Genomic DNA, 25,877 nt, shown 5'->3' on the forward strand with positions numbered 1-25,877 from the left:
TCATATTAAACACTTGAAAATGTCAATATCATTGATGTCGCAACCGACACTTGCAGCTCTGCGATTCTCTGGGTACATTTATGTGATAATTCTTACCCAACAATCATGTCACGTTCAAAAATCTGTAATAATAAGACAATATATCCTGCAAACCAGTGTTATTATATAAATGAAAATAAATATTAAGGATGTATAAACCTCAAATCATGAGGTATCTAAGTGCTGAGTACACATTCATGTAGACTGTATCCAGTGAGAAAGAACACAATACGATTGTCGACAGAAACGAAAGGTTTACTATTTTGTGCAAAAGCATTCATATCTATAATGCTTCACTAAGCAATGGACAATTATGAGAAAAAAGAGAGATAATCATTGGTAGAAAGTATTGAATCAGTAAATTGAAATACGAAGATAATTGGAATCCGACCTTGATGGGTAATTAGCATTAGGAAGAAATTCTTGGAATTAACGTAAACTACTTAATGTTAATGAGTAGTAAAAGCACAAAGACAATTTAGTTTGTGAATTGAAAGATGGTAAACGGATTCATCATTTATGATGTTATCCAGGAAAAGAATGAATTTGGAAGATCGTTCATAATTTATCCTTAGCGAATGTGCTGAAACGTTCTAGCAATTCAGGTTATTGTAAGTATTGTGGAAGTGTCTTGGAGGGTCATGTACGTATTTTGATATAAGATGTAAACGTTTTTCTTCAGTCAGTCAGCGACAACGTAGGACCAGGCACATTTATGCATCAGTCCAAGTTGCCATACCTCGTTAGCACAACAAGATGAACACCGGATTCATAGAACTAGTTAATTTAGTGGTGGTAATATATAAGAGAAAGGTTGTATATAAGGATGTAGTATAGGAAGGAAAAAAGTTATGAAGCAATTTTAATCTCGAGGTTTAAGGGAAGATAAAGAGTATATACACCTACGCCATTGTGATCGATTCTGAGCCATGTCACCCAGAGTCTCCAACCATTGGTTACGATAGTCACACGGACCCCAACCAAGTAGTCTGCATCTGCCAACATGATTCAGACTAGAAGTTAATGACTTCAAGGACTGATGCCATGTTTTGGTTTGGCCGACCCTAACTCTCTTCCAACCATCCCCTACACTGGTCAACATTGGGCGTCGTGGTAATCGGTGTTCAGGCATACGTAAAATGTGGCCTAACCATCTCAGTCGATGAAGATTCTTGACCTCATCAACTGATTTACCATCATTTCCTAATACCCTGTGTCTAACCTCACTATTACTTACCCGGATAACCGGGTAAGTTTTTCTTAAGAAGCCTGAAGTCGTAGTTTTGGAGAGTTATACCTTGTTATCATTTACTTGGTCTTGTGATAGAGATTGTTTGTCAAACTAGAAGTATATCGACACGAAGTGATTATTTCCAAGGATACCTTTTCCTTTATTGAGAGTTCAAGCTAGTGTGCCGTTCATTAATACGATATTACTTATTACTATCACATCACTTGTTGACTCAGTCAGTTGCAGTGTGAGTAAGCAGTTTAAGTCACTGTGATATCAGTGCCAGAAATAATGGATTTGAATCCAAATAGGGCTAGATGATTGCCTTCAAATGTTCAACTAGTTGAAATCCTGCTGAATAGTAGATTGATTTATTCATCAGCTGAAATTGATCGAAGTAAAAATAAAGCATGGGCTATAGGAAGAGATGTTGCTTTTGCTCTGCAAATCCTTGCCTTTACATTCGCATCATATCCTCCACGTTCATCGATTATGCTACCCAGATATGTGAAAGTTTCCACTACTTCCATCAAGTCTGATTGAGTTGGTGGCTGCTGCTAACTATTTATTTTGACCTGCATTTGTTGATCTGTATGTGGTAGAATGGACATGTCATCTGTGAAGTCCGAATCGTCTAGTTGCATGTTGGTTGTCCATTTTATCCCGTGCTTTCCCTGAGATGTGGAGGTTTTCATAATCCAGTTAACCACTGGGAGAAAGAGAAAGAGGGAGATTAGACAGCCTTGTCTGACTCCGGTCCATACTAGTAATGCATCTATCAGCTGTCTTCCATGTACGACTTTGGAGTGCTGTTTGTCGTATGAGTTTCGGATGATGTTGACAGTCTGCTCAGGAACTCCATAGTTTCGAAGAATGTTCCATATGGTCGTCTTATCCACACTATCAAACGCCTTCTCATAATCGAGGAAGTTGATGTGTAGTGACGCATTTCATTCAATTGATTGTTCAATGATGATCTGTAATGTCACGATTCGGTCTGTGCACGACTGATCCCTACGGAATCCGACCTGTTGATTTCGAATTTGGGCGTCTACTGAGCCTTTCATCCAGTTCAGCATAGTATTGATAATACTTGAAGAATTCGGTAGAATAATAGATTACAGTAATTGAGATCTATAGATAATTCCATTGGAGATAAACTATAGAGAGAGTTTTGAATTGAAACCCTGACTAATAATGAAACTTGTTGAGTAAATTGCTGGATTTTTGGACTCAATAGATCAGTGGTTAGTACGTCAGGGGTTTGAACCTAAAGATACTAGGTTTGAGTCTCGTGGTGAACATCAACTTTAGGATGTAGGTAATCCAGTTGAAGAGTTCTGAATAGAGCATGACATGTGACATAGATTCCACTGCTAGTCATCGTTCATCTGTGCTAATAAAACGTGTGACTGGATGAACACATCGGGGTGACTCGCTTAGGATACATATCTACCAACAATGATTGATTAAAAATTGATTCTGAATACTGTCAATCGAAAAAGAGGCTGTGGTTGTGGGAGACTGTAATTAATAAACTGGGTATAACTTAGGAATGGTTAGTCGTGTAACAGCAGCCAATAGTTCAAATGAAAGCTTGTAATAAAAGGAATATGAATATACATATAATATAGTTACCTAATAGTCAAACAATAAGAATATTCGTATAATATTAGTCCATAAATAATTACTAGCGGTTACCATTCATTTATTCTCGTCCGGATATAACATAAGCATGTTTAGGTTCCACTACTGAGGGGTTGTTGAATTATCAGCTAATAGCGAATATTTCCGTTTTGTACTCAGTTCAAGTTGTTATACGATCATTCTACAATGTGACTGATGAACTCTGTTAAACGTTTGGTATCTCTGAACTCTAACGATCACGGCTTCTTACTAGGACTTCGGGAATACTTCATTAAGTTAATTACTACTGAATATGAGATTATTATTCACAGAGTACACTTGTGAACGCTTTTCAATGTGTGCTTTATAGTTTAAAATGACTTAAATCATGGGGTATTAAATCTTCATTGACTGAGATGGTTAGTATATACATCATGTATGCTCAACTAACAATTACTTTGAAGTGTGAACCTTGGAGTAGGAAGAGATTGTAAAAAAATTTATTAGCTAATATAACTAGGTGTCCTTTCGATTCATAAAATTAATGACTGTCGGATTAAACCGTTTAGGTAAGTGCATGCAGTCCGTTTGCAGTGTAGTGAACTCTACTCACAAGACCGTTTGTGAGTAGTGTATACAGGAATGTGGAGTTGAATTTGCAACAATTGTCAGACAAAATGAAGATTCTCAGTGTGTCTGAAGTACGACGTTGGCAGAACACTTGGATGCCAGTTCAGATTGAAGAACGTACGGGAAGATGCAAATGGTCGATTGAAGGCTATGCATATGTATTATGTAAATACTTTGTTACTTCTCTCAATAGATATACCTACCTCTTGCTTATTGTCGTGTTCTACAGCGGTTTGTGTGATTATCGTAACCGATGGTAGGATGACATGTCTCAAAATCGATTGCAATGGTGTAGACACGTTCACTCTTTGCTTTCCTTATAGCATGGGTTTTAAGATCATCTCAAATTATGATGTCTATGCTTAATGTTCCCTACTACTAATGATATTGCTATTATTTCTATTATTCTGACTTTTGTCGATATTGTGCTTTAAGTTGAATAGATGTATATATGTACTAGGTTCTGTATTGTTTATGACTGATTGACTAAGTTAACATCCGTCCATGATATAAATTTAACAATCTCTTATATAAATTTACTTAGTATTGTTTGCTTGGATCTTCCCATTGATGTTTTTAGGACTACAACTGGTCAGTCTCTAATTGGCATATGTGCATACTGTGCGTATTACCTCAATATAGCCTTAGTTCACAAGCATTATAAGCAAAGATGAATAATGGCTAGCAGTGAATTTGAACTTTACCCCATTGCACAAGCAAGTGGCTATCAGGACTCAGTAGCTGAGTGGATAACGTGAAGGCGTTTGAAGCGAAAGTTACTGACTTCGAGTCCCAGAGTGAACATCAATTCTGAGACGCAGGTGCATCCAGCTGACGAGTCTCAAATAGGACGAGAACGCATCCTGGATTCCACTGCTAGCCACTACCCATCTTTGCTTATTCTGTTGTGTATTTATACCTTTTGTTATTCAAAAAAGGTTTTAACTTTTACAAACAAAGACTGACAGCTGAACTCCTACACATAAGGGCAAATCTAAATAGTATTATTAGGAGTGATTGAATACAATTATCTGTTCCATTATAACTAATTATTACTGAGTAAACGTGAACTCTTTATTCTATTTAATCTAATCAGTTATTCTAATCATTGTGTGTTATCTGAATATGTTGATCAGTTAGTTAACTGGAACATTCATTCATTTATCTTTATTATCTTTATTTATCTTAATATTATACATGCTATGACATATTTAATTCATATCATGTATAGAAACTGTATGTTTTCTTAACTATTCAACGATCAAAAGGTGATAAATAGTGAATGAAAATTCTTCTCAAAATTCAGATCCACTTATGAGTACACTTACTTACTTACTTACTTACTTACTTACTTACTTACTTACTTACTTACGCCTGTTACTCCCAATGGAGAATAGGCCACCGACCAGCATTCTCCAACACACTCTGTCCTGGATCTTCTTTTTCTAGTTCTATACAAATTTTGTTCATTCTTCTCATATCTGTCTCCATTTGTCGGCGTATTGTGTTCATCGGTCTTCCTCTTCTTCTTTGGCCTTCGGGACTCCATGTGAGGGCCTGCCTTGTGACGCAGTTGGGTGATTTCCTCAATGTGTGCCTCATCAACTTCCAGAACTTCTTCCTGATTTCTTCATCCACTGGAATCTGGTTTGTTTTTTCCCACAGTAGCTTGTTGCTGATAGTGTCTGACCAACGGATATGTAGTATCTTGTGTAGACAACTGTTAATAAACACCTGTATCTTCTGGATGGTGGCTTTCGTAGTTCTCCACGTCTCCGTTCCATACAATAGAACTGTCTTGATATTTGTATTGAAAATTGTGATGTTGGTGTTGGTTGACAATTGTTTTGAGTTCCAGATGTTCTTCTATTTTAGATATGCTGCTATTGCTTTGTCGATCCTTGCCTTACGAGTACACAAAATCTGTTATCTTAACATACTTTTCGTTGCAAATCACATGTCTCATGCACACTGAAGCAAATACTAACTTTAAATGTTGTTAACTTGAAGATAGATGGTGGCTACCAGTGGAATCCAGGGCGCGCGTTTCGTCTTATTTTGGACTCGTCAGGTGGATGTACCTGCACCATCAATCTTTGCTTATAGTGCTTATAACTTAAGGCAATACTCATAGTATGCACATATGCCAATAAGAGACTGATCAATTACAGTCCTAAACATCAATAGGAAGATTCAGGTAAACAAAACCATGTGAATTGTTGACGTGATTGTATCTCCTGTTTATTATACAGTTAAACAGAGAACCATATACATATTTATATTCTATAATTTTGATGTTTGATTATATTTCCTTGAAAAAGCTTGGACCAGATTGCCAGACGAAACGTTTAATTCACTTCAAATTCATTCATTAAGGTTTTATGAATAGATTCTTCCTCCTTGATGTCATATATGTAATGAAATTATTTATCCTGGTTTATAGAACAGATTAACTAACCTATAAAATGGATGAAGTTATATTGTAGTGTATGCTACTTATATCCTGTCGATATGAGTAGCATGTAACACCAATCGAAAATGAAAGGCTTGGCAAACAGAAGGTTGAGAAGATTGAATAGAAGAGAATGGGAACAGAAAGTGATTGGTATGGAAATGGTAGAACAACAAAGTCTGAGACAATTTATAAACATTTTACAAATGTGTCTCGTAGTCCCCACCTTTATTCATGTTCACTATTTATTTATTTGTTTAATTGAACACTTAAATATTAGTACAAGGGGGCACCAGATATATATGCGCCACACAAAAAACTGTCATTTCATTTAATTGCGTGAGGGCTATGATACCACCAGGGTGACCACACCGAAGCAGGTGGTTTTTCTTAGGAGGTCACACTCCGAGCCTTTGACCTAAAGGTCTGACGCACAAGGCGGTGGAGTAACGTAAGGAGATGCAGTCCCATGGTAGCCGATGACCAACGATTGGTTCATACGCCATTTTTTCCTTCAGGATACTGGAGCCCATGTGCATCACTGATTTGGAATCAGGGTTTCATAACTCTCCTAGGTGGGCTCATCGTGTCCACCAACCCGGGTAAAGCGCCGGACATTCGCTTTTCGTCCTCTCAATTTCGTAAACAACACCTGTGGTGCAAAAGGACAGTGAGTAGGACTTCCCTGTCAGAGGCTGTACACGCATTGCCGTGTGAGAGCATTTCGAGAGGTAGGGCGGGCCCTCCCCTCTCTCAGCCATACCAGGCCATTTGGGGGGACAGGATAAGACGATACCAAACTTTTGACTAACAAAATAATTCCATTTTTCTATCTTACTGAATGAATATGAATTGACTAGTCAAGTATTTTCTTTACACGAACCAAATCATCTAAAAATTTTTGGATTGTTTTATTCTCCTTATGAAAAGTTGAAGATAATCAATTTGACATGATCAACAATGAATAGAAGAATTCTGTCTGAAATTCTTCTTATTCAAATGTTAAAAGTTGCTTTTATTGTAAAGCACTTTATTAGGAGAAATAATATCTATGACAACCGAATTATAGAAAAAGAAGTGATATTCAATAGTAACTAAGTTTCATTTCTTTTGTTTAATAATATAAAGATGTTGGACGAAAGTTTTAGATTTTTAAAGCAAGGTAGAATATTCTTGATCTATTTTAATGTTTCTAAATGATATGAGGGAAAAGATTTATTAGAGGTCTACTATATAGCCTATATGATTTATTTATTTATTTGAACACATAGATATTGGTACAAACTTACTTACTTACACCTGTTAACCCTTGTGGAGGAGCATAGGTTGCACACCGGCATTCTCTATCCAACCCTGTCCTGAGCAATCCTTTCCAGTTCTTTCCAGTTAACATTCATCCTTTTCATATCTGCTTCTATTTCTCTGCGTAATGTGTTCTTTGGTCTTCCTCTTTTCTGCTTCCCTTTCGGATTCCAGGTTAGGGATTGCCTAGTAATGCAGTTTGGCAATTTCCTCAATGTATGCCCTATCCACTTCCAACGTACAAAGCAGTAGCGAATACACATACATCACATAAGTCACTTGATTTGTGTGCGGGCTGTGGTACTGTCCGGGTGCCTAGACTGAAGCATGTGGTCATCTTAGGGGGCCACTTCCGCAGCCTTTGACCTAAAGGTCTAATTCATAAGGCAGTGGAGCAACGTAAGGTAATCCAGTCTCATGATAGCTGGTGATCAACAACAGTTTCATACACCATTTGTCCCTTCACGTCCCTGGAGTCCATGTGCACCATTGGTTTGAAATTAAGGTTTTCCGTTTCCCCTGGGTAGATTTTTCATATCCACCAACCCTGTTAGAGTTCGCTCTTTGTCCTCACACTTTCGTAAATAACACCCCCACCGTGTGAAGGCAATGAGTGGGTTTTTCCTAGTAGTGGCCATGCGAGGGTATTTCGAAGGGGAGAGGTGACTCTTCCCACCCTAGACCTTATCAGGGCATTTTAGGGATTAAATATACTTCTGTAAGAAAAACAAATGTTACGTTGACGATAATTGGTTGAAATCATCCAGCGGACATGTTTTTCAGCTCATATCATAGGATTATTGTCATTCAGTGTTTAACTATACAAGTATTTCTACAAAAAATGTCACCAGCTTTTTACGTCATTGGAACTTTATATGAATATAATTTCAACTACAAACTATTTGACAATCGATCAATTAATTTAGATCTGTTATTGAAGCCTATGATACCGATACTTTAAACACAACTGAATTCAGCGATTAGTAAAATGTAGGTTTAGGTATAATCCAAATCTCCGACTTAGGGATAGAATTTAAATTTATTGTTAAGATAAAGGTTTAGGATTAGAGTTTAGAATTTAAGTTTAACATTGAGATTAAAATAAGGATAATGGGAAATATAGACTAGGAATAATCCTAACTCCAAATGTTAGGTTGATGGATCTGGTCCTGATATGACTACTCCCTAAATAAGAACCCTACATGCTACTTGAATGAGAAGAAAAGGAATAATAGGAAGCTATATTAACTAACTGTATCGAAGTATAAATCGTTTACCGTTGAATTACTTACGCCTGTTGTCCCTCATGGAGGAGCATAGGCTACCCACCAAAATTCTTCAAATAGATCTGTCTTTGAATCTGCTTTACAGCTGTTTCCAATTACTCTACATTCTTTACATAAATACCTCCAGATCAAAACGCATTGTGTTCTTCAGTCTGGCTCTTTTCTTTAGCTTCTCAGTATTTTATGTTAGCGCTTGCCTCGTGATGCAGTTTGAGGATTTCTGCAATGGTTTCCTGATTTCCTGTTCAGCTGAAAACTGGTTCATTATACCCAACAGTAGTCTGTTCTTGGTGATATCCACTAAATGGAAGTTAATTGTCTAACACAGGCAATTATTAATAAATACTTGTGGACTTTCGTTGATGGTTGTATTAGTTGTAATAATTCAACAAGTTTTAACTGCGTACAATAAATCTAACTGTCATGATGTTCATATTGAAGATTGTGACATTGACGTTGGTTGAGAGTTGTTATGAGTTGCATATGTTGTTCGAGTCTAGGAATGCATTTTTCGCTTTTCCAATCCTTGTCCTTAAGTCTACATCGGATTCTCCACGTTTAGTGATGATGATGCTCAGATACGTAAAAGTTTATACTTCCTCCAGAGTTTCTCCGTGAAGTGTGATTGAGTTAGTGTTCTCTGTGTTGTATTTGAGGATCTTTGTTTCTGCTTTGTGTATGTTGAGATGTACTGATTCAGAGGCGTTTAGCGTTGAGTTAGCATATACTAATCAACAATGGAATCTTCTGACGCTATCAATAACCATAACCATAGTTCGTAGACCTTAAATCCCAAGCCTAACCTTACATATTTAACGATTTCCTCACTACTGAAACTAATCATCTACATTCAGTAGACGATATTTTGTTTTGGCATATAAGTTGTGACTATGAACTTGCTTGTGCATTTCTTATTGGTTTCCCCTTTTTTTTCAATGTTTACTTTCGTTACTTTTGGTAACTCTAAAACTAAAACTGTACTAATTACTTATGAGTAATATCTAAGTACAAAGTATGTTTTATTTGTTTTTAATATTTATGAAGGGTTGTAGACGGTATTCGACACATATTAGTCGCAGTTGGAGTACCATTTGAAAGTTATCAGTATCAAACACGTGCTTTGTATTAGAGTCCTTAGTAGCAATGCTACTACGTATCAAACCTAAAACCTTCTGATCAAAGCGGAAACTTTTCATCATTAGAATCACTGGATTAACTTTCAATGGTACAATTCCAATTCCAATTAACTTTAAGTACAAATACGTTTACTTTTTACTTTACTTACGCCTGTTAATCCTAATGGAGCATAGGCCGCCGACTAGCATTCTCCAAACCCACTCTGTCCTGAACCTTCCTTTATAGTTCTATCCAGTTTTTGTTTATTCTTCTCATGTCTGTCTCTATTTCTCGACGTAATGTGTTCTTTGGACTTCCTGTTCTCACTTGACCTTCAGGATTCCATGTGAAGGCTTGTCTTGTGATGCAGTTAGGTGATTTCCTCAATGTTAACCCTATCCACTTCCAGCGCTTCTTCCTGATTTCTTCCCCCGCTGAATGGAATCTGGTTTGTTGTCTCCCACAGTAACTTGTTGCTAATAGTGTGTGGCCAACTGATCCGAAGTATCTTGCATAGACAACTGTTAATAAACACTTGTATCTTGTGGATTATGCCTTTCGTAGTTCTCCAGGTTTCCGCCCCATACAGTAGGACTGTCTTGATATTTGTATTGAAAATTGTGATGTTGGTGTTGATTGACAATTGTTTTGAGTTCTAGATGTTCTTCAATTGTAAATATGCTGCTCTTGCTTTGCCGATCCTCGCCCTCACATCTGCATCTGATCCACCGTGTTCATCCATGATACTGCCCAGATATTTAGAGGTTTACACAACCTCCAAAGCTTCTCCGTCAAGTGTAATTTGATTGATGCATGTTGTATTATATCGAAGAGTTTTACTTTTCCCTTTGTTTATATTGAGACCTACTGCTGCTGAGGCTGCTTCTACACTGGTTGTTTTTCTCCTGCATTTGTTGTTGCGTGTGTGATAGAAGAGCCAGATCATTTGCGAATTTTGAATCGTCCAGCTGCATCCTACCTGTCCACTGTATCTCGTGATTTCCTCCAGATATTGACGTCTTCATGATCCAGTCGATCACCAGGAGAAAGAGAAATGATGAGAGTAAGCAACCTTGCCTAACACCGGTCTTTACCTCAAATGAGTCGATGAGTTGTCCTCCATGGATGATTTTGCAGTTTAATCCATCATATGAGTTCCGTATGATACTGACTATCGAGTACAAATAGATGCTCATTAAATGTCACTGTTGATATCCTGTTTTACTCTTAACATGTCTGATGTCTATCATTTACAAATTCTCACTAGCCCTCTTAACAAACATCTCTAACAATTACAATTTATAAAATCTAATCAATCTTCATTAAATTCCTTTATTTTCTGCAATTGTATTTATCTAATTCTAATTGTAGTCCTATTTATTTACATAAAATGATGGAAAAGATAATTTAAATGACCTGTTTTTAATCGTTCATAGCTACTGGTAAGTATATAGATAGATAGATAGATATCATTCAATGTAATATTATTATTCCCTCGGTTTTTCACCCATTTAGTTCTAGACCTATTTGAGTTTGTTATTACCTTCAATCTCGTTTCATATCTTCTTCTTCTTCCTCTCCTCCTCCTCCTCCTCCTCTACCTCCTCCTCCTCCTTCTTCTTCTTCTTCTTCATCATCATCATCTTCTTCTTCCTCGCGTACTCTGTCTCCCTATTTCTTGTACATATAGACCTATTGGATCTCATTTAAGAGAGATGTCATTTTTGTCATTTTCGACCTTAATTTTTATTCACATTTTTTCATAAGATAAATAAATTTTAAAAAATTATTTTTCGTTTTTTTTTAAAAAAAGAGAAAAATATAGAAGAAATAAAAAAATAAAAAAATTTTTTTTAATTTTTTCTTTTTTTTTTAATCTGAAAGGTCGTAAAGTTTAAAAAACAGAAAAGACAATTTGTTGAAAATATGAAAAAATTTTGTTGAACATGTTTTTATTTTTTTATTATTTTTTTTTTACAAAACAATCAATGAACTCAACAGTCTAAAAGTTTAGATCTCACTATGAGACTTGAATGTCCTGAGTTCGACCTCCATTAGAGGAATCATGTTGGCTTGTTATTGAATAATCTTAAATGGTTATGGAATATTTGTTTAATGTTTGTTAGATTTTAATGTTTAGCTAGATTAGATTAGTTCGTAAATTAAATAAGCAGTATAGATTTATTTGTATGGTACTTATGGTTATTGAGTTACTTAACAGAGTTGTAATTAAATTCAAGTTCAGTATATGATGTTAGACATTAACATCGTTGGATGCCGACTTAGTGATCTAAAGGTTAAGCGTTCGCATATGAGACCGGTAGGTCCTTGGTTTGAGTTCTACGGGGGCGGAATCGTGGATGCACAATGCTGAAGAACCCCACACTATGATGAAACGACTGTTCAGGGCTTATAGGTTTTCCATGGCGGTCTAGCTCCAATTGATTCATAAACTCAACTAATAAATTACTTTAATATCCACAAAACCCCTTTCTGTCAATATAAAATATTAAACAAAATTTAAGAATACAACTATCAAATAACTATTGAATTCCATAATTGTAATAGTCCATTATAATTTTATTAAATCCGTATGTTCAAGATGTTCAATCCTGAATTGAGATTCTAAATGTGTTGTGTACATAGTTGTTTAGGCCTAAACGTCAGAACAGGAAATCGATTGTGTTGGATTTCGTATAGTCCAGTGAATGTACACTACTTGAGACTCTCAGTTAAGGATAAAGTAGCTTTTCTATGAGTCCAAGTTTTTGATAACTCTCAGGTTATAGCTTTTTTGAATAATGTATATCTACAATTTTTACTAGTGTTTTAAGTTACATTTTGTAAATAACATTAAGAAAACATTAATACCGTCGACTCAGTCAAATTGATCTTCTACAACCTTGAATGTTAACTGAAAAATATTGAGAAACTTCATCAAATACAACCTTGATAGGTATAGGCCAATAATGAAATATGTGATTATATAATGCCATATATAACAAATAATAATTTTTCACGAATCTTGCGAGGTGAGATCGTGGATGAACACTAGTGAGGAGTCCCACAATATGACGAAACGACCGTCCAGTGCTTCCAGGTTTTCCATGATGGTCTAGATTCAATTGACTCACATTCTCAACTTTATAAAATATATTAAGAGAGTTGGAAATTAAAAATAACAGAGGCCATTTATCAGTCTTTCAACAGTATATACAAATAAACAATAGTTGTTTATCGAATATATAGACATGGATAGAAAACATAATAAAGATTCTGTTTAGTCATGTTTAAATATTCTTTTTATATCTAGGCGCATAATTTAAACATCACGATCATATTTCAGTTATTTTGTAGTATCTAGTTGTAGTGTACTGGATGCTACTTATAAGATTGATTGTAAGTAGTGTATAACGGAATGTGGAGTCGAATTTGCAACAATAGTCAGATAATTCACTTAGTATTGTTTGTTTGGATCTTCCCATCGATGTGTTTAGGACTGCAACTGGTCAGTCTGTAATTGGCATATGTGCATACTGTGTGTATTGCCTCGATATACCTTAATTCACAAGCATGGTAAGCAGAGATGGATAGTGGCTAGCAGTGGGATCCAGTTTGACGCGCGTTTCGTCCTATTTGGGACTCGTCAGCTGGATGTACCTGCATCTCAGAGTTGATGTTCACTCTGGGACTCGATAAAATGAAGATTTTCAGTGCATCGGTAGTACGACGTTGGTAAAACACTTGGATGCCAGTGGAACAATAAATGATGTATATATATACATAACCATTTGTATTACAGTCGGTTAGTACAATCAGATATATTGCATATATATTAAATGTAATTAGTTATTGCATCATTCTAGGATGTTATGTAATCATATATTAATAATGAAACCTATGTAAATTAGTAATACATGACAATATAATTGAATACAAATAAGTATTTGTCTAGTTAACTATATAGTTTCCTGTATCTGTCTAATAGGAAATTAGGATTTAATATTGATGATGAATTGGATCGGTTATAAGTAAGTTATAAAAGTGTGAAATATGATCGTTTTTGATGTTTTCCGCATTAATTTATGTATGGATACTGAATGAGAACAATATAGACTGCTTATATTTATCCTTCGAGGTTGGTTATTATGTTCTCTGTCTAAAATTCATCTTGGATTTAATGAAGTCAAATATGAACTAGGTAATTTACTACTGCATGGGGCGGAGACGTGGAGAATCACGAAAGCCATCATCCAGAAGATTCAAGTGTTTATTAACAGTTGTCTATGCAAGATACTTCGGATCCGTTGGTCAGACACTATCAGCAACAAGCTACTATGGGAGAGAACAAACCAGATTCCATCCAGTGGAGGAAGAAATCAGGAAGAAGCACTGGAAGTGGATAGGGTACACATTGAGGAAATCATCTAACTGCATCACAATACAAGCCCTTACATGGAATCCTGAAGGTCAAGTGAGAACAGGAAGTCCAAAGAACATATTACGTCGAGAAATGGAAACAGATATGAGAAGAATGAACAAAAACTGGATAGAACTATAAAGGAAGGTTCAGGACAGAGTGTGTTGGAGAATGCTAGTCGGCGGCCTATGCTCGATTGGGAGTAACAGGCGTAAGTGAGTAAGTATTTTCTAAATAATTCTGTATAACTCGTTACTGACATAGATTACTTTATGGTTCTGCTTTCAAATGCTCTTGTTCGACCAAAAGTGGGGAGAATTCGCTTTAGCTCTCCAAATGCTCTCATATGGTCACGTGTATACAGTTACTGTCAGGGAATTCCTACTCACTGCTTTCTCATGGTGAGGGTGTTGTTTACGAAATTGAGAGGACGAAAAGAGAATATTCTGTGCTTTAACCGAGTTGGTGGATATGGAGGATCCACTTGAGGGAGTTGGGAAATGAAGTATTCCGTAGAACCAACCATCACAGTAGTAAGTAGAGTAGGAATAGTTTGAAACGGTACTGGGGGTAGTCAAACTAAGACATACTGATAGGTTGGGAAGTGATGACTATTTAGTAAGAATCAGTCGATCTAAACTAGACCTGGAAGCATTGTTTCCATGTTATCAATGGAGATCTAGCTTAGATCGACTCATGAATTCAACTATTAAAATAATAACTTTGATTATACAATACCTTCTATTAATCACTGACATAAATATTCATTTTTAGTTGTCATATATAAATTGAAATACGCTGGTTACAACATTGTCGATGTTACTATAAACTGAACAACAAATATATATTATCAAGAATTACTTACTTTACTTACGCCTGTTACCCCTTGTGGAGGAGCATAGGCCGCACACCAGCATTCTCCATTCAACCCTGTCCTGGTCAATCCTTTACACTTTACATTTTTTATTCATTATTGTCTTATCTGCTTCTATCGCCCGGCGTAATGTGTTCTTTGACCTTCCGCTTTACCACTTACCTTCAGGTTTCCAAGTTAGGGATTGCCTCGTGATGCAGTTTGGTGATTTCCTTAATGTATGTCCTATCCACTTCCAACATCTTTTCCTAATTACCTCTTCAACTGGAAGCTGGTTTGTCCTCTCCCATAAAACGCTGTTGCTGATAGTATCCGACCCAGTGAATCTTGAGTATTTTGCATAAACAACTGTTTATAAATACTTGTACCTTCTTGACGATGGTTGTAGTAGTTCTCCACGTTTCAGCTCCATACAGTAGGACTGTCTTGACGTTCTTATTGAAGATTCTCACTTTGAAATTAGTTGAGAGTTGTTTTGAGTTCTATATGTTCTTCAATTGTAGAAATACTGCCCTTGCTTTGCCAATTTTCGCTTTTACATCTGCATCCGATCCTCCTTGTTTATCGACGATGCTTCCCAAGTACGTGAATGTTTCCACATCTTTCAGAGTTTCTCCATCAAGTGTGATTGGGTTAGTGTTCTCTGTGTTGTATTTGAGAATCTTGCTTTTTCCTTTATGTATGTTTAGGCGTATTATTATCAAGAACTTATTAATCGATTCTTTCCAAAAATCAATCTTTATGATTATTTAATGAGAGTAATAAATTTTTAATTTTTATTATAATATCCATTATCAAAGAGATTAATTGCTCTAAATGGTTCTTTACTGAATACTCTTTATTTAATGATTCTGTTATTACTTGATGATTATGATAATTCCGCTCCCCCTCCCCCCCCCCGAAAAAAACAAACGAAAAAACAAAATTGAAACTAAGTTTCATTCGGATTTTGCAAATTTTTAATGTTTAGTCTTTTAATGATATTGAGTTTTGTCAGGTAGAATAGTTTATATTGTTTTTACATTACAGATTGATCTTAGTTAGATGAAACATTAAACCAACTTTTCTTCTTAATATGGGACTTTTTCAGCAATAATTATTAACCATCCTGCCGGGGATCGAACTATGCACATTCAGATCTCTCTATAAGCGTCTAATTTTTAGGTATTTTAGCTTAAAAATCATGGTTTGCATGCTAGTTTCTGACTATTGATCTGTGACTAAACATCCATATCAAAGATTAGAGAAGAACATGTAAATCATCAATTCCTTCAAGTATTATGAATAGAGTTATATCCCGAAGAGAATTGTGAATGGTAACTTTTGAGGACTGTCTATGGACCAATATGACAGGTATATTTCCTATTGTAAAATTGTTAAGTTACTAAACTATTCATATTCGTGTCCCTCTTATTATAAGCTTTATTTTGACCTATGAACTATTATTATACGATTTACCATTCTTGAGTTATACTCAGTTTATTAATTACTGTTCCCCCTATTCACATCCACATTTGGCTAAATATTGTAAAAATGTTATTTTCTATTTTATGGTACAATGTGGTCAGTTTGTTTGGTATATAAACCCAGTATGTTTGAGGCTGTTATTGGTGTTCTGGACTTAACTGGCTGGGCTAGGCAGAAAGTAGAACTAACAAGTACCCAAGACTGCTCATACAACCTTTTGTGTATCATTATTCTGATCGATAATTCACTCTTCTCTCATTTGCGGGAATCATCACCTCATATAACATAATAGGGCACGCATTCAATCAATATAACAAATAGATTATCTTTTCCTAATATGATCAGTTGTATAAAGTTAGTATCTTCTTTTCTGGATATCCTAAATGGGAGAAAATTAGAAAACTAACAATTTGAATAATAACTCATTGAATGACGTAACAACTAATGTATACTGTGAAATAATTACATCAAATGAATATTTCAACATGATATTACTAGTTAGTAGTCGTTCAAAAACTGTCAAATCTCATCACTAGTTAAATTGATAATATAGTTGGATTATTCTTTTTTTCTGGTTAGCGTTTCTTTTTGGCGAGTTAGTTTTCTACGAGATGGAGTCGTTAACCCCATTCCCAACCCTCCACCATTACTCGAGCTTGGGATCGGTCGTAGCCTTAGAGGAGCTCCTGGAGGAGTTAAATTGATACTATATACAGAGTAAAAACTTAAAGTACAGTTCTATAACAGTTAGACAATAATATATTTATAATATATTAATAAGTAGAAAATTAAGTTTTTAACCGTTTGTGATGTAATGTAACTTTAATAGTTGAGATCACAAGTCATTTAAAGCTAGAAAACCTGGAAGCACTAAACGGACCAGGGGAGTTCAACCAGGTCTGCCGTGAGATAGTTCACTCACTGAAGACAATGGCGGATGTGTCGCTCAATTTTGTGGATCGGTTAGAGTTAGACATTAACACCGTTTGATGCCGACTACACTAGCTGTTTTCATCTGCATTTGTTGTTGTGCATGAGATAGAAGGTCTTTGTCATCTACGAAGTCCAAATCATCTAGTTGCATGTTGGCTATCCATTGTACTCAGTTCTTCTCCTAAGATGTGGAGGTCCTCATAATCCAGTCAACCACCAGAAGAAAATGAAAGGGAGAAAGTAAACTGCTCTGTCTGACACTGGTTGACAAAAATTTTATATATACGATTGTATAGAATAGATGGTATATAGTTACGTTAGAATTTTTCAATGAAATCTAGAATTTATGATCTCAGTATGCAGAACATATAAACTATGTATTGTTATTCAATGGGGTATTTATTAAACTTAATCTAATACAATCTCAAGTATGAAGTTAGAAGTTTTAAACGAAACAGTACTTAAACAAATAACTATTAAAATCTCAATGAATAATGTATATTTTGGCATCAATGATATGTTTGAATTCATGAATTGATCAATTTTGGATCACTATAGAAAACCTGAAAGCACTTTTTGACGGTCTTTTCATCCTTGTATGTGACTTCTCTACAATGCGCATCCACTATCCTGCACATGGGGTTGGAATTCAGAATCTTCGGTTTCGTGGACGAACACTTAGGCTCTAGACCACTGAGCCGGCATCCAAAGGTCCTGGGTTCGAGTGCTGAGAGTGAGATCGTGGATATACACTGTTGAGGGGTCCCATTCTGGGACGAAACGGCCTTCCAGTGCTTCCAAGTATTCACTGGTGGTCTACTTTACATCGATTCAAGAATTCAATTACTAAAATGAAAATTAACAGAAAGAAAAACCGGGTTCATATTATAAGCAAAGATGGATAGTGGCTAGCAGTGGAATCTAGAACATGCATTTCGTCCCACTTGGTACTAGTCAGCTGGATTTACTTGTATCTCAGGGTTGATATTCACTCTGGGACTCTAACCCAGTGCCTTTCGCTTCAAATGCCACCACGTTATCCACTTTGCTACTGAGTCCTGATAGCCACTTGCTTGTGCAATGGGGTGAAGTTTCAATTCACTTAGTGTTGTATACTTGTGAACTCAGGCAATATCGAGGCAGTTCGCACAGGATGCACATATGCCAATTAGAGACTGATCAATTGCAGTCCTAAGCAACGATAAGAAGATACAAGTTAAACAACACCAACTAAATACAGGTTCATATGAGTTGTTACTTTTTTCCGTGTTAGCAACATCATTTCTATTGAAAGAAGATAATTTTTCCTGAATACCTGAAAATAATTAGCTCAGTGAAAGTTTTCATTTTTTTTTTACCTTTCTAACAAGATCTTCATATAATTACCATTATCATTCTATTCTTATAGAAGATGATTTATGTCTCATGTTAAGTTTTCGTGAACTAGGGTCATTTTAATTCATTATATAAAAGGGTATAATAATAATATTCGGTTATTAATATCATTATTATTATTATTAATATATACTAATATGTGATTATAATGAACTAATGTAAATTAACTTAATGCCTGCTAGTTTATAATTAAGGAAATAATTAAAAAACATACATTCCTGTGACCTGTAACAGTCTATGTAATGATGCTTAGGACACTGTTGCTATAGGTATATATATATATAGAGAGAGAGAGAGGGAGAGGTCCTGGGTTCGAATCTCGCTAGACAGAATCGTGGGTGCGCACTGCTAAGGAGTCCCACAATAGGACGAAACGGTTGTTCAGTGCTTTCAAGTTTTCCATGATGGTCTAGCTTCAATTGATTCATGATATCAACTATATAAAATTACTAAAATCTTTCACAAAACCCCCTTCTGATATATAAACTCCTCCTGTAGCCCCTCCGGGGGCTACTGCCAGTCCCAAGCTCGGATAAAGGACGAGGGTTGGACAAAGGGGTTAGCGACCCCATCCTGTAGAAAACTAACTCGCTAAAGAAAACGCTAAACAGTAGAACTACATATATATTTATTCATTTAAACAATTTGACTATCATTTTCTAACAGTCTATTAGCGAGAGTTTATTTATCAACGGTATCAATTTTGATGTATAACATAACTTGATCGTCATAGAGTGGAAATCTAATGAGAGACTAAAACATAATATAGTTGAGATCATCAGTCAATTGAAGTTAGACCATCATGGAAAACTTGGAGGCACTGGACAGCCGTTTCGTTCTATCGTGGGACTCCTCAGCAGTGCGCATCCATGATCCCGCTTCGTGAGATTCGAACCAATGACCTACCAGTGTCGCACTAGAGCACTTAACCGATAGACCGACTACCATGAGACTGGATTTCCTGACGTTGCTATAGTGCCTGGTGGATTAGATCTTTAGGTTTAAAGCTCCGGATGTGGCCCTTTAATAAAACCACCTGCTCCAGTCTGGGTGTGAGGGCAATACAAAAATCCACACACAAATCAAGTGACTTGTGTGGTAATGACATGTTAATCAAATCAGTAGGATTCGATCGACATGAAGGATTCAATATATACGTAAATGAATACCATTCAACGATCATTCAGAATAAATTCCTGAGTGTCATAAAGGATAGGTTGTTACTCAAATACCTCTAAGCAATACATTAAATAGAGCCAGTTGAAAGACCATAGGAGCCATAAGTTACCTAACAACCATATTTTATAAAAACAGACTATTATGTATGATTGTTCAGTGAGTTGTGGTAAACTCGCTGATTATGTTCCTTACTGGTTTTTAATAACTAATTCACATTTTGAAGAACTACTTTTATCTCAACAAATGGTAGGTAGTATACTTGCAAGCTTTATAATTTTTACATGAATGGGCTACAATAAGCATCATATTAAAACTAAACTATCAGAATGGGATTTTTGTGGGTTGTAGTGATTTTTTAATAGTTGAATTCATGAGTCTATTAAAGTTAGACCATTATGGGAAACCTGAAAGCATTGGTTGGTCATTTCATCTTAGTATGTCCCCAAATGCCCTGGTACGGTCGAGAGTGGGAAGAGTCCGCTCTCCCTCTCCAAATGCTCTCACATGGCCACGCGTATATAGCCTCTGACAGAGAAGTCCTACTCAATGCATTCTCGCACCACGGGTGTTATTTACGAAATTGAGAGGACGAAAAGCGAATGTCCGGTGATTTAACCGGGTTGGTGGATGTGGAGTGTCCACCTAGGGGAGTTGGAAAACCTTGATTCCAAACTAATGGTGCACATGAGCTCCAGGATCATGAAGGAACAATTTGCGTATGAATCAATCGTTGGTCACTGGCTACCATGGGATCGCATCTCCTCACGATGCTCCACTTCCTTATGGATCAGACCTTTATTTGAAAGGCTCCGTGTGTGGCCCCGTAAGAAAACCACCTGCTTCAGTTTGGGCACCTGGGCAGTATCACAGCCCTCACAGAAATCAAATGAGATTTGTGCGGCGCATATTTATCTGGTGCTTCCTTTTACCAATATTTATGTATTTAAATAAATAAATAAATCGTCTTAGTATGGGACTCCTTAGCAATACGCACCCACGATCTCACCCCGGCACTCGAACCCAGGACCTTCGATTCCGCCCATGAACACCAAATCTCTAGACCACTGAGCTGGCATCCAATGGTGTTAATGTCTAACTTCACCCAATCCATGAAATTGTGCTACCGTCCACCATTGTCTTCAATGAGTTACTACCTCTACAACAGACCCCTTTGAACTTCACTGGTCATGGCTTCTCACTAGAACTCTAGAAAATACCTCATGAATTTATCGCTTCATTTGTTCAAACTTCAATGAGACTATTCATTATTACTACCATTAACACTATTAAACAAGGTTGAACACAGAACAAGGGTATATAATTACTTATTATTATCAAATAAAAATGAGTATTTGTAAGCTAACAGATGATTAATCTTTTACCCAACAAAGGAAAGAAAAACCCAGATACAAACTACAAAACTACTTAATTATATTAAAAAGTAGACAACATTTTCTGTAAGAGAAAGGAAATTAATTATCATAAATAATTAATTAACTAACTAACTAACCCATCTCATCTCACTGCATTACTAATGAATACAAATTATAATTATAATCAAGGAATGAATGATCTTCTTTTTGTATATCTATCAAGATACCTTTGTATTAGATTCATTAGTTATATGAAATAAACTGTAAACTATACAATCATTGAATGTGAAAGAGTATTGGATAACTGTTCAGCAGTGCGCATCCACCATTCCGCCTCGTGGGATTCGAACCCAGGACCTTTCAGTCTCGCGCGCCGGTACTTAACCTTTGGACAACTGAGCCAGCATCCAACGGTGTTAATGTCTAACTTCAACCGATCCACGAAGTTGAGAAACCGTTCATCATTGTATTCAGTAAGTTGATATCGTGGATGGGCACTGCTGAGGAGTCCCTGCAATAGGACGAAACGGTCGTCCAGTGCTTACAGGTTTACCATGGTGGTCTAGCTCTAATCGAATCATGATTTTAATTATATAAAATTACTAAAATCTCCACAAAATCCCCTTCAGATATATATTCTGGCTTTACGATATACATTTTACCTTTAAACTATTGAATAATCATACAATAGTTCAAATTTTCAACTTTAGTTGATTCATGATATTATGTTATTATTATCTTATTAACATCGATAAAATTTGTCTCATGTTAGATATCATAGAATACTGTCTTATTGAGAAAGAACATAATAAAGATTAACAGTATTTTTAATGTGTATTATGATGAGATTATAATTTATGGACGACATTTGAGTGACGCTACAATGACCTTTACAGTGTCTATCTAATAACCAGGACGAAGTGTGGGCAATAAATCTGTGTGAAGAATTGGAATTATGATTTACAGTTGATGATTAAGGTTAGACATTAGATTTTGGGTTATCATCACGAATTGACATCAGTTATAATGCGAAAACTCTATTTATTGAAATGGATGAATGAATTTCATGCCGAAATCCAAGACCTGTTATCTTGTATCTGATTGGTTCATCCATAAATTATAGTCTCGCCTGGATTTATAATTTGGTCAACAACAAGACACATAGCCAACTAACATATAGTATAAAATTAGTGAATAAATGAGAAGATACTACAACCGTATGGGTGTATATATATATATGACCGAATATGATATTTACTCTTGGTGATCCGTCATAATGATTTTGAATATTGTGAAAATTTAAAGTTGGACACATATACATTAACGAACACTCCCTACATATGTTGCAATGAGATGGAATATACTATAATCAGTATCCATTGTTTATAGAACAGCTTAATGTAGTTTTACAGTTTTCTTCAATGACTGAAGTTATGTAAACAATCCTTGAAATCTACAAAATAGCGTTTTATAATAACGTATGACTCCAATGGAGTACAAAACCAAGTTTTAGTGTCACTAATTCAAATACATTACTAACTTACGCCTGTTACACTCGATGGAGCATAGGCTGCCGATCAGTATTCTCCAACTCACCCTGTCCTGGGCCTTCTTTTATAGTTCTATCCCACTTTTGTAGGTTCTTCTCATGTCTGTCTCCATCTCTCGGTGTAATGTGTTCTTTGGTCATCCTCTTCTCCTTTGACCTTCAGGATTCCAAGTGAGGGCTTGTCTTGTGACGCAGTTGGATGATTTCCTCAATGTGTGTCCTATTCACTTCAAGCGCTTCTTCCTGATTTCTTCCTCCACTGGAATCTGGTTTATTCTCTCCCACAGTAAATTGTTGCTGATTGTGAATTCAAATACTTGAGAATGATCTATTATTAGTCCTAACTGATATGTATTAGAAATTAATGAAGACAGTAAAGTTTGGAATAACGTTATTTTCGAATCACATTGTTTGTAGAAAGAAACGGATTTCTTGAATTTATTACACATTATAATAATCAAGATCATGGATCGATGAATGTTAGATCACCATTGAAAACCTGAAAGTACTGAGAGGTCGTTTCATCCTAGTACGGAACTCCTCAGTAGTGATTACCAACGATTCTGCACTCGGGATTTGAACCGAGCTTAAGCGTTTGCGTGTGAGTTCAAAAATCCTGGGTTCGAATAAGTTCGGGGTTGTGAATGCGCACTACCGAGGAGTCCCACACTAGGACGAAACGGCCATCTAATGTTTCCAGGTTTTCAATGGTGATCTAACATTGATCAATTCATGATCTCAATCAATACTTAAGGAAATCGCAGATATAGATTAAACTCATTTGAAGAATTAAAATAGAATATATGTCAGTTACATTTACAATGATTTGTAATTTTATTAGAATTTTTATGAAATAAGTTAATTGGTACATAACATAAAGAAAAAAGGTGTTCATTCTATGATAGTGATTGGAGGGCATTGTCATAAGAAGATGTAATAAAGATGTTTCCTCAACATTAAGAAACATAATACTATGTATGTGCTTCGAAAAGAGGTCAGTCACTGTTGGATTCAAAGGTTTTAACAAAGGGCTATGTGAATCCCAAATGAACTAGTATATAACTCTGATAATGTATATATAGTGATTGATTATTCGGTATTAATCAGTGCCATATTTATCTGGTTTTCAGTTTGAACACCTTCAATTAATCAATGTGATCCATGAAAAAGTCTCAGTAACAATGTGTGACTTGAGCTTGGATTTTATCAAGAGCATCAGTTTTATCCATATTGAAGATGAATCGATGTGTAAATGTAAATGGCTTAGGCATTTAAGTATCACCCGATAGCCTTCAACCACAAATATATGTTATTTCTATGTCAGAAAATGTGAAAATACTGATGCTAATGATCACAAAGTAAATTGATAGGTGGAATTCGATCATTAGTAGTGAACTTAATAAACATGACATTAGTTGTCCATCGGTGTTCAATCTGCATAAAAGGTTACGGTTTTGCAAAATCTTTGTTGGGTTGGTCTAAATAATTTCAAAATACTGATATTTAGTAATTCTCATGTTTTATTAACATATAATAATTGGTATATAACGTTCGGAAGGTTGTTAAATGTTACTGATATCATAAGTCGATCTACGATATACATGAACATGATTCCATCCCTGCCCAGTGTTCTAGATGTCGAGGATTTGTGCTCGAGACAAAAGATCCTGGGTTCAGCTCGTTGAAGTGTGGTCAGGTAGCATCGTTGAGAAGTCCTAAACAGGAACGAAATATCTGTCTTTGAATGTTTAAACCGTCTTTATCTGTTATTCTTGATCTATTTCTAGTAAAAATGTTGAAGTTACCAAAACGTAGCACATATAACTTAGTTAAAGCAAGTCCCTGTTTAGGTATATCGTGTCTGTTCAGTTTTCATAGTAATTATTTTTATTTGATTTTCTGAGCATGATTGTCTGGTTTTCATAGATCCTAAATCTGCTAAACTGCGCATACGTATGTAAGGTAGTAGTTGGAGATAGTTGACAAGAAACTCCGAATCTAGGTTCCGTGCCATTCTACACTAATCATCATGATAAACCTATAATCTTAAAAGAACTGATGCTCACTAGTTGTTTACATGGGATCCAGTCCACTAGAAAGCAACAATTTACTCAAGGCTAAAGGTACACCTAGCTGAAGAGTGCTTAATAGCATTAAATCAATATTCAGTGTTTCTTGTAGACTACCTTAAAGCAAGGATTTACATCCCAAAGTAATACACCCAATTTTGAGTCATTTAGACTGATGATTATATTACAGTTTATTCGATAGGATTCAATCAGCTTTAAGAAAGGCTTGAATTATATGACATCGGTCACTTACTTACTTACTTACGCCTGACAACCCTAAAGGAGGAGCATAGGCCGCACAACAGTATTATCCATCAACACTGTCCAGAAAAATCCTTTCCAGTTCCTTCCAGTTAACATTCATCCTTTTGATATCTTCTCCTATCTCCTGGCGTAATATATTCTTTGGCCTCCCTCTTTTACGCTTCCCTTGAGGATCCCAGGTTAGCGCCTGCCTCGTGATGCAGTTTCGCGATTTCCTCAGTGTATATCCGATCCACTTCCAACATCTTTTCCTAATTATTTCTTCAACTGGAAAATGGTTTGTCCTCTCCCATAAAATGCCGTTGCTGATAGTATCCGGCCAATCAATGTTGAGTATTTTGCGTAAATTACTGTTTACAAATACTTGTAAATTCTTGACAATGGTTGTAGTAGTTCTCCACGTTTCAGCTCCGTACTGAAAAACTGTCTTGACATTCGTTTTGAAGATTCTCACTTTGAAATTAGTTGACAATTGTTTTGAGTTGCATATGATCTTCAATAATAGAAATGCTCCCCTTGCTTTGCGAATTGTCGCCTTTACATCTGTATCCTATCCTCCTTGTTCATCAATGGTGCTTCCCAGATACGTGAATGTCTCCACATCACAGTTTCGTCATCATGTGTGATTGGGTTGATGTTCTCCGTGTTGTATTTAGGAATCTTGCTTTATCC

General features: G+C 35.9%; 1 non-coding gene across 1 annotated transcript; it reads right to left on the reverse strand.

Annotated features, from left to right (window-relative positions):
• Nucleotides 1-18,362: 18,362 nt before the first annotated feature.
• Nucleotides 18,363-18,433, reverse strand: Smp_tRNA_01171_Pseudo_TTG.1.1. The gene has a single exon. It is a non-coding gene (tRNA).
• Between the last annotated feature and the right edge of the window lie 7,444 nt (nt 18,434-25,877).

This window comes from Schistosoma mansoni, chromosome 6 (genome assembly GCF_000237925.1).
Source record: "Schistosoma mansoni strain Puerto Rico chromosome 6, complete genome".
In the NCBI taxonomy this organism is placed as follows: domain Eukaryota; kingdom Metazoa; phylum Platyhelminthes; class Trematoda; order Strigeidida; family Schistosomatidae; genus Schistosoma; species Schistosoma mansoni.